The sequence below is a fragment of the Carya illinoinensis genome, chromosome 10, assembly GCF_018687715.1.
Source record: "Carya illinoinensis cultivar Pawnee chromosome 10, C.illinoinensisPawnee_v1, whole genome shotgun sequence".
Taxonomy (NCBI): domain Eukaryota; kingdom Viridiplantae; phylum Streptophyta; class Magnoliopsida; order Fagales; family Juglandaceae; genus Carya; species Carya illinoinensis.
Genome location: NC_056761.1, coordinates 28,821,231 through 28,835,582, shown reverse-complemented (window position 1 = coordinate 28,835,582; position 14,352 = coordinate 28,821,231). Strand labels below are relative to the sequence as shown.

Below are 14,352 nucleotides of genomic sequence, written 5' to 3'. Positions count from 1 at the left end.
ACAATAGATCAATTAATCGTCAGAAAAAGAAAACGGTACTCTTCTCACAGTGTTTTATGTTACTATTTATTATATGGCTGCAGCAAATTAAAAAGCGCCACATTAACACCTCATTACCGGCGGTTTCTGTGACAACGTTTTAGTTTTTGCCATAAAAAGGCCTATTCCTTGTAGTGGATCTATACCTTCCATCAGGACTGCTCTTTTGCTACTAACTCTGATCCTCTCCATGAGATTCATGCAACCATTAGTTCCTTACCCACCTATCATAGAACCAGAACTTGATGCTTCAATGAACATATCAGAAACCTTTGCTCACTCTTCTGCTCAACTTGTCCCTTCCAATCATCCCATGGTAACTTGATCCCAAGATGGCTCTAGAAAATCGAAAACCTTTCCTGATTTCCAAATGTACTACTCCACCAAACATCCTCTTCAAGCCTTTCATTCCATATCTATGCCTAGCACTCCAAGAATCTTTGCTCAGGTAGTGAAACAACCACACTGGCACATGGCTATGCAGAATGAATTTCAAGCTCTACAAGCCAATCACACCTGGACTTTGCCCTTGACCACTCACCAGAATGTCATCACCAACAATTGGGGTTTTAAGATCAAGCAAAGGGCAAATGGCACCATCGACAGATTCAAGGCCAGATTGGTGACGAATTTGAGCATAAAGATGGGATAAATTTTACTAAAACTTTCAGTCCAGTAGTCAAAGCCTTTACCATTAGGACTATCCTTGCTCTTGTTGTCCAATTTAATTGGCACATACAACAATTGGACTTGTCCAATGCTTTTCTTCATGGCTTTCTTGAAGAAGAGGTCTATGTGGAGCAACCTTTAAGCTTTGTAAATCTACACTACCCAAGGCATGTTTGTAAACTGCCAAAAGCCATCTATGGCCTTAAACAAGCCCTTAGAGCCTAGTTTACTAAACTGTTTAGCACTCTTCTCAGCCTCGGGTTCATTGAGTCCAAAGTGGACTACTCTCTCTTCACCTTCCATCAATCTAACATTCACATATTCTTTCTCATCTATGTTGATGATATCATTGTTACTAGTAACAGTTCATTTGCCATATCTCATACAGTTTCATGTGTACAGCAGAATTTTTCCATGAAGGATCTTGGATCCTTAAACTTCTTCTTAGGCATTCATGTAACTCGAACTCAAGAAGGTCTCCACCTATCTCAATCCAAATATGTTGCTGATATTCTTGATCGTGCCAAAATGATTGGAGCCAATCCTGCCAAGACACCTCTTCCTATTGGTTCCAAATTATCTCAATCTAATGGGGACCCTCTTGACAATGCTACAGAATATCGACATCTAGTTGGAGAATTGCAGTATTGCATACTCACTCAACCTGACATTGCCTTCTTTGTGAATCAACTGTGCCAATTCATGCACAACCACACAACTACATACTAGAAAGTTGCCAAAAAGGTCCCTAGGTATCTCAAGGGTACCTTTAATCAAGGTTTATTCTTGGCAAAGGTCCCTTACATATGCAAGCATTTAGTGACTTTGACAGGCAGGCAATCCTGATGATTGAAGATCCACTTCTAGTTATGCCATCTTTCTTGGTTCTTCCTTGATTAGCTGGAGTGCCAAGAAGCAACTTGTTGTCTCTAAATCTAGCACTAAGGCTAAGTATCGAGCTCTTGCCACAGTTACTATAGAACTTTTTGGGCTAAAGACGTTGTTTCAAGATCTTAAAGTCCAGTTGCTTAGTACTCCTACCTTGTGATGTGACAACTTGGGTGCCATTTCCATGGCTTCCAACCCAGTATTTCATGCATGCACCAAGCATATGGAGGTTCACTATCACTTCATACGTGAGAAAGTAATGCAGAAAGATATACAGATTCATTAGCTCCCTGACCGGTGCAAAACTGCAAGTGCACAGTATTGTAGTTTTATAGTAAAGTAATAAGTAGAGTATCGTCCTCAGGGATTGGTACCTTACTCTTGCCAAATACCAAAATTATGCTAATCTCAATTCTATCTAGAGGAATCGCTAAGGTTTTTGTAGTAGCAAATAAAACTAGATCAACTCAAGAGAAATAAGCAAAGAAAGTAAAACTGATGTTTGAAGATCAAATTCAATAGGGAAGAAAACTTCTAGGAAATCGATTTCACCATAATTCTTCACTATGCTTTTCTCATCCAGCTAATTTAACTTAAACCTCTTTTGTCTATTAGCAAATCTCTAATTCATCCAAAAGCCTCTTTCGATAGTCAATTGGAATTGATTCTAGTTTATCAATTCACACAAGAGTATGCAAATTAAATAATCAAGAACGCAATAAGACCAATGATTTAATTACTACACAGGTTCATACAAGTCTTTCGATCTCTATACTTACCTATGCTGAAATATCCAAGATCTACCCTATGATTCCCTCTTTCGATAGCAAATCACAAGATTAATAATCATCTAATCAATGGCCAGTTAATTAGAAGCATTAAACTCAGAATAAATCAGATAAACAAAGAGAGAATTGCATTAAATTAGCATGGACAAACAAACATAGTTCGGAATTAGGTTACATCGTTTTCCTAGAAAGAAGAAAATTTAGCTCATACTAGAATTGGAATTCAACATAAACGAATTCACCATAATTGTTCTGAGAAGATGGGAAGAAGAAAATAAACACTGAAAAATCCTCCTTGCAGCCTCAACTGGTCGTCAAAAGCTCAAGAGAACGATTCAACGCCTTTCTCCCGTCCGTGCTCGTGTATGAATCCAACGTACGTGCAATAAATTGGAATTCCGTCTCCAAAACAAATGATTTGAATCCCTCTAGCTATGTTTTTCTCTCCCAAAGAGTGTTCTCCAGTCAAAAAACCGCGGCTCTAGAGTGAAGAATGGCCTTTTATATGGTCCCACGGCGGAAAACCTAAAATCTGTCAAAATACGATGTTCGCTCGAGTCGAGCGCGCGTCGAGCGTTCGACTCTGCCTGATTTCGCTCGAGCGTCCTATCGAGCGCACATCGAGCGTTCGACTCTGCCTGATTTCGCTCGAGCGTCCTATCGAGCGCACATCGAGCGTTCGACTCTGCCTGATTTCGCTCGAGCGGCCAATGTCTCCGCTCGAGCGATCTTCGTTTTTCAGCAACCTGCTCGAGCTCCCTGTCGAGCGGCAGTCGAGCGTTTGAATCTGCCTGAATTCGCTCGAGCGGCCAAAAGCCTCCGCTCGAGCGAACTTGTAAAATCTGCAATATGAAATTTTGCAAGCCATCAAATACCCCCAAACTTACAACTTTGTTTGTCCTCAAACAAAAAGAAAAACAAATGATAGTTTAGGCAATATCAACTCGACCCCAAAGAGAAGTATCATCATTCACCAAGCTTTTATGAATTTAGATTTCATCTCTAGTATCTTACTCTTTTAACATCAAAGATAGCAAGAAAATCAATCAAAAATTTTGCAATTTGTCAAGCAAGAGTTAGGTGTTTACTTCAACCTAAAGCTAAGACCTTGAGTGTGTGTGTGATATAGTCAATTTAACCTCAAACCACCTGCAAACTCAGATAAAAGTAGAACAACCAAAATCAAAAGAATTCTCTTAAAACTTAACTTCATAAGTCCAATTTTCAGAAATCCTCTCCACTAATGTAGTCAACACCAAAATCAAAGATCACAAGGTCTTTATTAAGGTTGTAATGATAGGCCACAGGGTGAGGGTTAAGAAAGAACTGGATATGGGAAATTAAATCAAACTGGAAAAATACTTAGTGAAAAGAACATTAAAAGAGAAACTCACATGATTCAAATCATAGCTCTTTCTTGGCAATATGCTCATACTTGTGGCATTAAAATTGCTGTAATCACTGATGTAATACCAACACTTCCCTTAACAAAATTTGAGGTAATTCACTTTCCGCTTGACGACTTCTTTTTCTTTTCTTTTCTTTTTCTTTTTCCTCTTCTTCTCTTTTTCTTTTTTTTTTTTTTCAATCACTTCCTTTCTTCTTCTTCTTTTTCTTTGATCAAATAGAGCAAACATAATACGTTTCATCATGAAACCAATTTTCTCTTTTAAATGTAACTCTCCACCAAAGTATTTTCTCAAACTATCAACGGTAGATTCATTGTTTTTCAGGCTTAGAGCGGGCATGGTTTATGTAGTTTAAAGAATCAATAAAGGCTCATGAAGGCTCAAGGGGGTTGACTATGGAAACACACCATGTAATGATGGCATGACATTTAGGACGGCTGGGAAAGCTTTTTGGTTATGCCAAAGAAATGCCTAGATCATTTCTCTAATATTTGGTCTCGACTAGGATTTCGCCTCAAGGACCCATCAACGGATTCTAGAGCAAAGCAAAATAGAACCTCCCTCTTTCAATTAATTCAACTTCTTCTCTTCATAAGCAAAATGGAATAAGAGAAAAACGACTATGTGCTCAATTGTGTTCAAGGTCAAAGATTTAAACCAAAGTACCCACAAAACTTCACTTGACATAAAAGAAATTTTTGAAAATTTTTCTCAAAACCATCTTCAATCACAAATTTCAGAGTCATAGAGAATTCAATCTTACTCCAATGCATGCTTGGTAAGAGACTCAAACAACCCATCAACAACCCAAGACTTAGAAAACAAGAGGATCAAATGATTATAGGAGTTTACACCCCCAAACTTAAACTAAGCAATGTCCTCATTGTGATGCAAAAGTAAAAAGGATTGAAGAAATAAAGGAACTTCCCTGGTTTCATGGTGAACCTTCCGAGGTTTAAAAATTTTCCAGCTCTTTATTCTTGCTAAATAAACCTGCATCAAAAACCAATTTATTAAAACTTAAATAAATAAAGATAATAAAATAAATGAAAGAAATAAAGATAGATCTATGGGTTGCCTCCCATAAGCGCTTGTTTTAAAGTCTACAGCCAGACTTTTCAATCTTCCTCAATCGGGATCTCTAAGAGGAATAAGAGTACAGTTCCTCTCCACTTCATTGCTAAGTGATGTATCTTGCTGCAAGGCTCGTTCTAGGTGATTGGCTGGTGCATCTTCTTTAAAGGCCTTTTCTTCACATTGCTTAATGTCATCAATCTGAAAACAAGTGCTTGGCTCTTCTGGAATTCTCATGGCTTGGTAAATGTTGAACAAAACCTCTTCCTTGTTCACTCTCAATGTCAACTCACCCTTTTGAACATCAATCAAAGCCCTTCCCGTGGCCAAGAATGGTCGACCAAGAATTAGTGGGATATCTTCATCTTCCTCCATATCTAACACCACAAAATCAGCAGGGAAAATAAATTTATCCACCTTTACCAATACATCTTCTATGATCCCACGTGGATACTTGATGGATCGATCCGCTAGTTGCAAGGAAATTGTTGTATACTTCATCTCTCCAAGTCCTAATTTCCTGCAAACAGAAAGTGGCATAAGATTAATGCTAGCACCAAGATCACATAAGACTCTATCAAAAAATGAATCTCCAATAGTGCAAGGCAAAGTGAAACTCCCCGGATCTTTCAATTTTTGAGGCAATTTCTTTTGAAGAATGGCACTGCATTCTTCAGAAAGCTTCACTGTTTCAAACTCTTCCAACCTTCTCTTCTTGGAAATGATGTCCTTCAGAAATTTGACATAATTTGGCATTTGTTCCAAGGCATCTGCAAAAGGAATATTAATGTGAATTTTCTTAAAAATATCCAAAAACTTAGAAAATTGCTTATCTAGTTTTTGCTTTTGAAAACGCTGAGGGTAAGGAAGTGGAGGAGCAAGAATAGGAGGATTGTCAGGAAATGAAATTGTAGGAGCAAAGTCGGTCTCCTCTAGTGTATCTTTGACAATCTCCTCTTCTTCTACTTTATTCTTGCTTTGGCCAATGTTCAAAACTGTAGGGGTGGACTTTCTCTCCTTCAATGGTGACCTCTCTATTTCTTTTCCACTCCTAAGTGTGATGGCCTTGCATTGTTCCTTTGGATTCACTTCAGTGTTGCTAGGAAAAGCTCCTCTTTGTTGGGCATTGATGGTAGTGGCTAGTTGCCCAATTTGCACTTCAATATTCTTTATAGCAGCTCCCATATTGTTACAATGAGTCTCAATGTTGTCCAACCGTGAATCAGTCTTTTTAAACCTTGCATTGGTCTCCTGAACAAAGGAAACCATGGCATCCTCAAGTGACATCTTCCTCTCGCTTGGTTGGCTATCAAATCCTGGGGGAGGTTGAGGTTGCAACACATTCTTCGTATTTCCATATGAAAAATTCTCATGATTTCTAAGTCCTGGATGATAGTAATTTGGCAAAGGATTACCACGATAGTTGTAGTTCCGATTGTTGACATATTGAACTTGTTCTTGACTCGCCTCATTGCTTGGAACTATCATACTTGTAGATGCAACATATTCTGTACTTTGTGGTATCCTTTGTGTTGTCAAGGCTGAAATCTGATGAGATAGAGTAGCTACTTGAGCTGAAAGGGCTGCTATCGGCTCCAAGTCATGAATTCCAGCAACTTTCTTAGCCAAAGTCCTCTCAGTTGGCCATTGATAGTTGTTTGAGGCCATTTCTTCCAAAAGTGCAGTAGCACCTTCAGCTGTCTTCGACATCAATGTTCCACCAGAAGCAGCATCAACTATAGTTCGAGTTTGCCCATTTAACCCATTGTAGAACATCTGAACTTGCAACCAATCTGGCAATCCATGTTGTGGGCAACGTCGAACCAAGTCTTTATACCTCTCCCACGCTTCATAGAGTGACTCAAAATCATTTTGCTTGAACTGGTCAATCTCACTCCTGAGTTGGGCTGTTTTTGCAGGAGGAAAGAATTTAGCAAGAAACCTCTCAGCCATGTCTTGCCAACTAACGATGCTTCCCGGTTGTAGAGATTGTAGCCAACCTCTAGCCTTGTCCCTCAAAGAGAAAGGAAACAATCTCAGTCTAATGGTGTCTTCAGTAACACCATTGATCTTCACAGTGTCGCAAATCTCCAAGAACATTGCCAAGTGAATATTGGGATCATCAAGTGGCGATCCACTGAATTGAGCCTGCTGTACCATGCTAATCAAAGCTGGTTTGAGCTCAAAGTTGTTGGCATTGATTGGCTGGCGCATTATGCTCGAGTAATTTCCACTCACGACTGGTCGTACATAGTCCTTCAAGGTGCGTGGTAGTACCTCACGATCTTCTTCAACCATAGCTAGTATCTTATTTCTTCTTAGTGATCTAAGAGTTCTCTCAATCTCCGGATCAACAGGAATAATGTCACGAGATCTAGTACGGCGCATCCAATGTCAAAAACACACCTGTAGAACAAATTAAAACAAAAATCTAAATTAAAACCAAGATTACTTTGTATCGATATTGACGAAAAGAATAAGAATAAACCAATCCCCGGCAACGGCGCCAAAAACTTGACCGGTGCAAAACTGCAAGTGCACAGTATCGTAGTTTTATAGTAAAGTAATAAGTAGAGTATCGTCCTCAGGGATTGGTACCTTACTCTTGCCAAATACCAAAATTATGCTAATCTCAATTCTATCTAGAGGAATCGCTAAGGTTTTTGTAGTAGCAAATAAAACTAGATCAACTCAAGAGAAATAAGCAAAGAAAGTAAAACTGATGTTTGAAGATCAAATTCAATAGGGAAGAAAACTTCTAGGAAATCGATTTCACCATAATTCTTCACTATGCTTTTCTCATCCAGCTAATTTAACTTAAACCTCTTTTGTCTATTAGCAAATCTCTAATTCATCCAAAAGCCTCTTTCGATAGTCAATTGGAATTGATTCTAGTTTATCAATTCACACAAGAGTATGCAAATTAAATAATCAAGAACGCAATAAGACCAATGATTTAATTACTACACAGGTTCATACAAGTCTTTCGATCTCTATACTTACCTATGCTGAAATATCTAAGATCTACCCTATGATTCCCTCTTTCGATAGCAAATCACAAGATTAATAATCATCTAATCAATGGCCAGTTAATTAGAAGCATTAAACTCAGAATAAATCAGATAAACAAAGAGAGAATTGCATTAAATTAGCATGGACAAACAAGCATAGTTCGGAATTAGGTTACATCGTTTTCCTAGAAAGAAGAAAATTTAGCTCATACTAGAATTGGAATTCAACATAAACGAATTCACCATAATTGTTCTGAGAAGATGGGAAGAAGAAAATAAACACTGAAAAATCCCCCTTGCAGCCTCAACTGGTCGTCAAAAGCTCAAGAGAACGATTCAACGCCTTTCTCCCGTCCGTGCTCGTGTATGAATCCAACGTACGTGCAATAAATTGGAATTCCGTCTCCAAAACAAATGATTTGAATCCCTCTAGCTATGTTTTTCTCTCCCAAAGAGTGTTCTCCAGTCAAAAAACCGCGGCTCTAGAGTGAAGAATGGCCTTTTATATGGTCCCACGGCGGAAAACCTAAAATCTGTCAAAATACGATGTTCGCTCGAGCGGGGTGTCGAGCGCGCGTCGAGCGTTCGACTCTGCCTGATTTCGCTCGAGCGTCCTATCGAGCGCACATCGAGCGTTCGACTCTGCCTGATTTCGCTCGAGCGTCCTATCGAGCGCACATCGAGCGTTCGACTCTGCCTGATTTCGCTCGAGTGGCCAATGTCTCCGCTCGAGCGATCTTCGTTTTTCAGCAACCTGCTCGAGCTCCCTGTCGAGCGGCAGTCGAGCGTTTGAATCTGCCTGAATTCGCTCAAGCGGCCAAAAGCCTCCGCTCGAGCGAACTTGTAAAATCTGCAATATGAAATTTTGCAAGCCATCACTCCCCACCATTGACCAGTCTATTGATGTTTTTACTAAAGGTTTAACCTCAGGACATTTCTTACTCCTTCATGACAAGCTAAACGTGTGCACCACTCCTATTAGCTTGAGGGAGGATGTTAACACATATATTCCAGCTAAGGAATGAGCTCTATATCAGTAAGCAATAGATCAAAAGTCAACTTCCATTCCTACTGCAATCTCTTAGGATCAAGCCTTTGATGGAACTAATTCTCCTTTTGATCTTTGTAATATATTCCTTGTTTTACACAATCTGTTGTATCTTTTATTTCCTTCTCTGTTGTACTTTCTATACTAAGTGTAAGTTGCATTGCTACTGTATATATATTCAATGATATACACGTTGGTTTGGTGAGGAATTACGAAACTATTTTCTCATTTCTTTCACTCACATTGAGCATTCTCCATCATCAAAATATCGTCCATTCCTTTTTAGCCATAGACACTATATTAAGCACAGATGAATCATCTTCCAGATATCATCAATGCGATGGCTGCCCATAAAACCTTTCCTACAGACCAAGAGTTTCACCGCTCTCTTGGGCTTCACCCAAGTTATACCGACTTGCTAAAAATCTCATCCCAATTAAAGAGTCTTTGCCACCTCACAATGTAGTGATAAATGATCAATCAACTCCCTTCTTGCATAAATAACATCGGTTCAAACAAATTATACTGTGCTTTCTCAAATTATTCGTTGTCATAATTTTTCCAAGGGACACTAACTAGCAGAAAAAGCAGTTTTACTCAGTACCTTGGACCTCCAAATACAGTTCCAAGGGAATTGGTTGACATAATGACACCTGAAAACTTATAATAAGAGCTAACAAAAAAAAATTAGAATTTCCAGCATGTTCCCACAACATTCTGTCCTCTCTTTCCTGCACCATTTTCATGTCATACAACCACCTACTGGAAAAAAAAAAAAAAAAAAAAAAAAAAAAAAAGGAGCAACAACCAACACTTCCCAATCATGGACGTTTCTAATAAATCTCATATTTCATTGAGGGATATTATTATAAAAAGTTACAATCGACACTTCCCAACATTGACATCTTTGTCCCTTGGAATTAAAAGGGGGAATTAAAAACATTCTTGAGAGCCAAGTCCCCACACTAAAGATCATGCCAAAAACGAATCCTATCTCCTCCTCCTTAAATGAAACATGGTTAAGAAATTCCCCATAGCCATTCCAGATGTATTTTGAAACAAAGCCATATCATACACACTTCTAACCAAGGTTTTGAAATCTATTCTGTTCTGATCGGAATGGCTGAAATTTTTCATGCCTATCTACCCAAGGTAGGTCACTATTCCATATTGGGTCGAATTTGGTCGTTATAGTTGGCTTCAGACTATTCGGGTAAAGTTGAGGTGTTCTGGCCGAAATAGGTATTTCATACAGGAATCTACATGCTTGGAGGTTGAAGACCTCAAGGCTAGTATGAAAATCAAAGGCATAAAGACAGAGAAAGAGAAATGGCATTGGAACATTTTGTCTTTGAAAAGAAATGCTGACATCTCCACTTAAGCAAACCCATTAAAATATAAACTTTTAGAAATTAGCTGGCTAAACAAAGAATTACAGACCATAGTTTAAAATTTTTCTCATTCTCTCTCTTTAATTTTATTGAGCAACGTATAATCTTACTAATAAAAATAATCTCTTTACGTTTTATTATAGATTAAAAAATGCTATTTATTATGTTCACTTTCAAACCGGTTTGAATATTCTTTATGAGTGTTTTAACATTTTATTGTATTTTTAAAACTTGTAATGCTATTTTTAAGATTTCGAATATAGTTATAGTACACCGAAATGTACCGATACTGCAATATTCCAATCTATTACGGAAGATTCTCTTAATTATACAAGCCACCCCAAAGGGTAAAGGAAAAAGGGGAAGCTAATATATTGGAAGATCAGACAACATACTTTTAATGAGGGTAATTCTTCCCCATTTGGACAAACAAATCGTTTTCCACCCAACCAACCAACTTTCTATTTTCTCAATCACTCCATCCCAAATCGACAAAGATTTATAGGGGGCATCCAAGGGGAGGTCTAGATATTTCATGGGAGATCTTACAACTCAAAATGTTTGCTAAATCCCTAGTATTCGAAACATTGCCCACTGAAACTATCTTTGACTTAGATAAGTTGACTCTAAACCCAGAAACAACTTCAAAGCATAACAAAAGAGCTCTCAACCATCTGAAGTTATCTTGGTTTGGGTCTATGAAAATAAGAGAATCTTCAGTAAAAAGGAGGTCTCAGATGTGAGACCTTGAGGCTACCAAGAGAGTCCTCACCCACAAAAAATTAAAAAAACCGACATGAAACTCCTGTCAATAACTACATCAATCACTCTACTCAAAGCATCCATGAAAATAATAAAGCGAAAATGATACAAGGGATCACCTTGCCTCAAACCTTAAGATTGAAATATTAAAAAATCTAGTCGGGGAGTTGCTCAGCAAAATTGAAAATTTGACCATTGAGATATTATGTCTGATCCACTCACACCACTTCTCTCCAAAGCCATGTCTCCGAAGTAAATAGAAAAGAAACTCTTATTTAACATGATCAAAAGTCTTTTTCATGGCTAGCTTAACGAGAATGCCTGGAACTCCCTCTCTAAATCTGCTTTCCAAACATTCTTAGCAACTATCATCGAGTCAAGGATTTGTCTCCCCCTAATGAATGCTTAAAGGTGGTATTAAGGATTTTCTCATGTTTCATGTGTGCATGAAACTTGATAACAACCTTCATAATATCCTCTCTCACAACACCCTAATAATCTTGGAAGAAAACCATAGAAAAACAATCCGAACCCGGGACTTTGTCTCGCATCATTCCTCTAACCACATCAAGTACATCATTTTCCTCAAAAGTTTGTCTCCAACCAGTCCATAGAATGCTAGTCATTATGCCCAAAATCTAGCCCAATCAAGTTTAGGTCTCTAAGAGTAATCCTCACGAAAAAGCTTGCCATAGAAGTTAATGATGTGATTCTTAATATTCAAAGGATCCAAAAGAATACTGTCACCTGATTGAAGAACTTCAATTTCATTGTCTCTATTGTGAGGGTTCATCATACAATGACAAAATTTAGCACATTTGTTACATTCCTTAAGCCAGAGAGCCCAAGATTTTTGTTTCCAAGATATCTCTTCCAAAATCTTCTTTAATTCAACAACCACCTCACCCTTTCTCAACCTATCCTCCTCCAAAATTCCCCTCAACACCTCTCTATCCTCCAATGATTGCAAGGGACCAAAAAGAATGTTCCTCTATTTATCAGCATTTCCAAATATTTCCACATTCCAAGTTTTCAAGTCATTTTTTAAAACTTTGAGTTTTGTCGCCAAAACAAAACTTGGAAGGCCAAAAAATTGATACGATGACTACCAAGCCCTCACCCTATTCATGAAACCCTCATCTTTCAACTACATATTTTCAGATTTAAAATATCTGCTCCCACCATTAATACCCACAGAATCCAAAAAAATGAAAAATTGACCAAAGCATAATCTTGAAAGCATTTTTAACATAAATCAGAAAAATGAACCTCCTAAGAAGAGGACACCAAGAATCTATCCAGCCTCGACCAAGACCTCTCATTGGAAGAGGTAGATGTGATGACCTATTTTTACGTGTATTTTCACTGAATGAGTGTTTTTAATTTAATTAATATATTAGTTATTTTATTTTAAATTATTGTATTTTAATTAGTTTTATTTTAATTGATGTGGTGTTTAATTTATTTTAGTCGTTGTACGGCTTTTAAAATCGTTTTCGTCGAATCAGTTTTTGAACTCCGGGGGTGAGGATTGGACCTCATTTTCTTTCTCCATATTTTCTTTTCTCTTTTTTCTTTTTCCCTTTTTCTTTTTTTCTTTTTCATTCTCTTCTTTTCTTCTTTCTTTCTTTTCTTCTTTCTTTCTTTTCTTCTTCTTCTTTTTCCTTCTCCCCTCCCGCGCGCTGCAGCTCTCTCTTCTCTCTTCCCGTCGCCAATCTATCTTCGACCCAGAACCACTGCCGTCCGGCCGGCGTGGCCGACACCTCCCATCTAGAAAAACCCCCCTCCGTCCGATGAACACCCCCACAAAAAATCAGCCCCATCCAAGCCGCCGTTAACCCCCTAGAGCCCCATCTTTCCGCACGGTTTTGAGCCATTTTCAGCGCCGTCGCTCCACCTCCGGCCACCATCTTTTTACCACTTCATCCCCTACTTCTTGCCATCCTAACCCACCCATTTTTGGCCCCGATCCGTTGCCGGAGCAGCTCCCACGAGCTCAACTCTGATCTGCCCTTTTTTGCACTTCCACCGCCACCCACGGCTAAAACTCACTTCCATTAGCTTCATAAACATCTCTAGACCATTCCCTATCAATTTTGTGTCTTGGTTTGTCCCCGTTCAAAAGTGGGTAATTGATAACCCACGGCCACAGTGTAAAATACACTATTACGTTGCTTTTTCTCCGCCGTTTGCAACGTCGTAAGCTTTCAAAAAATATCTTATAGCACTGTAAGTATTTTCCAAACTCTGTTTTAGATTTAAAAAATATTTTTGCTCTTACAATTATTTATTTGACTAGTTGGTTAATTCCAGACTGAGTCCAAGGAGTTTGGGGGTCGAATAGATTGAGGACAGAGTTGCTTGATTTTGTTGTTTTGTGATTGGTTGGTTATTTGTGCCTTGAGGTGTGCATTACATGGAGCATTCATGTGCATTTTATTTAAATTGAGAAAAATTTGCTTTTTTGCGTAAATGGATTTTTGGGTGCGTGTGTGACATGACCCCAAGCCGGGATGGGTATTATCTCGATGGAGCTCCTCTGATCACTCGGGAGTGGATAATACTGAGTAACATCTCCTGGGTTGTCGCTGGGCGACGACCGGATCACACGATACGGTAACGCTGTCGTGTCGACTCCGAAGTCCCTAGAGTGGTGGGGACTAGAGGATGACCTGGTCCAGGGACGCGCTGGGCGCGAGTACTGGACATCGCTTGTTTAGGTGTCACACACGTAATCGTTACTTGCGGTGTGGCACAGGAGCCAGAGTGTGTGAATGATCCCTAGGGGAGATCATGGTGCATGCAATAATTGGATTGGTTTTATGGATTTCGGATACAGGCCGTTTTCTGGGAAAATGAAGAGGTTACATTGAGGCTTTGTGATCCATTTTCTGGGAAAATGGTGGTTTCTTGTTTTGGGCCATTATCCGGGATAATGGCAAGGACTGGTTTTAAAGGTTACGTTTTGGGCCAAAATGGGATTTTGGCGTGCGTGAAAAAATGTATTTTATGGGGACATGTGCATTCATTCTTTCATGTATATTGTTCGAGTTTTAATATGTTTTTATCTTGTGACATTTGGATCTTACTTACCTGCGGCATCATTTTTGGTACCGTAGATTTTGATGCAAAGATCGAGGAGGAGGAGGAGGCTGAGCTCGAGCAGGCGGCTCCGCCAGAGTATTGAGTTGGAGTTTATGCCTTGTTGTTGGGTTTGAAACTATATTTGTGGCTTGTAATATTTTATTATGTATGTTTTGAACGGGTTTGTAT

The 14,352-nt window shown here is 38.8% G+C and overlaps 1 non-coding gene across 1 annotated transcript; it reads left to right on the top strand.

The window, feature by feature from the left end:
* Positions 1–6,665: 6,665 nt before the first annotated feature.
* Positions 6,666–6,772, top strand: LOC122280294. Its single transcript, XR_006229872.1, has one exon. It is a non-coding gene; the product is annotated as a small nucleolar RNA R71 (small nucleolar RNA).
* Positions 6,773–14,352: the final 7,580 nt, after the last annotated feature.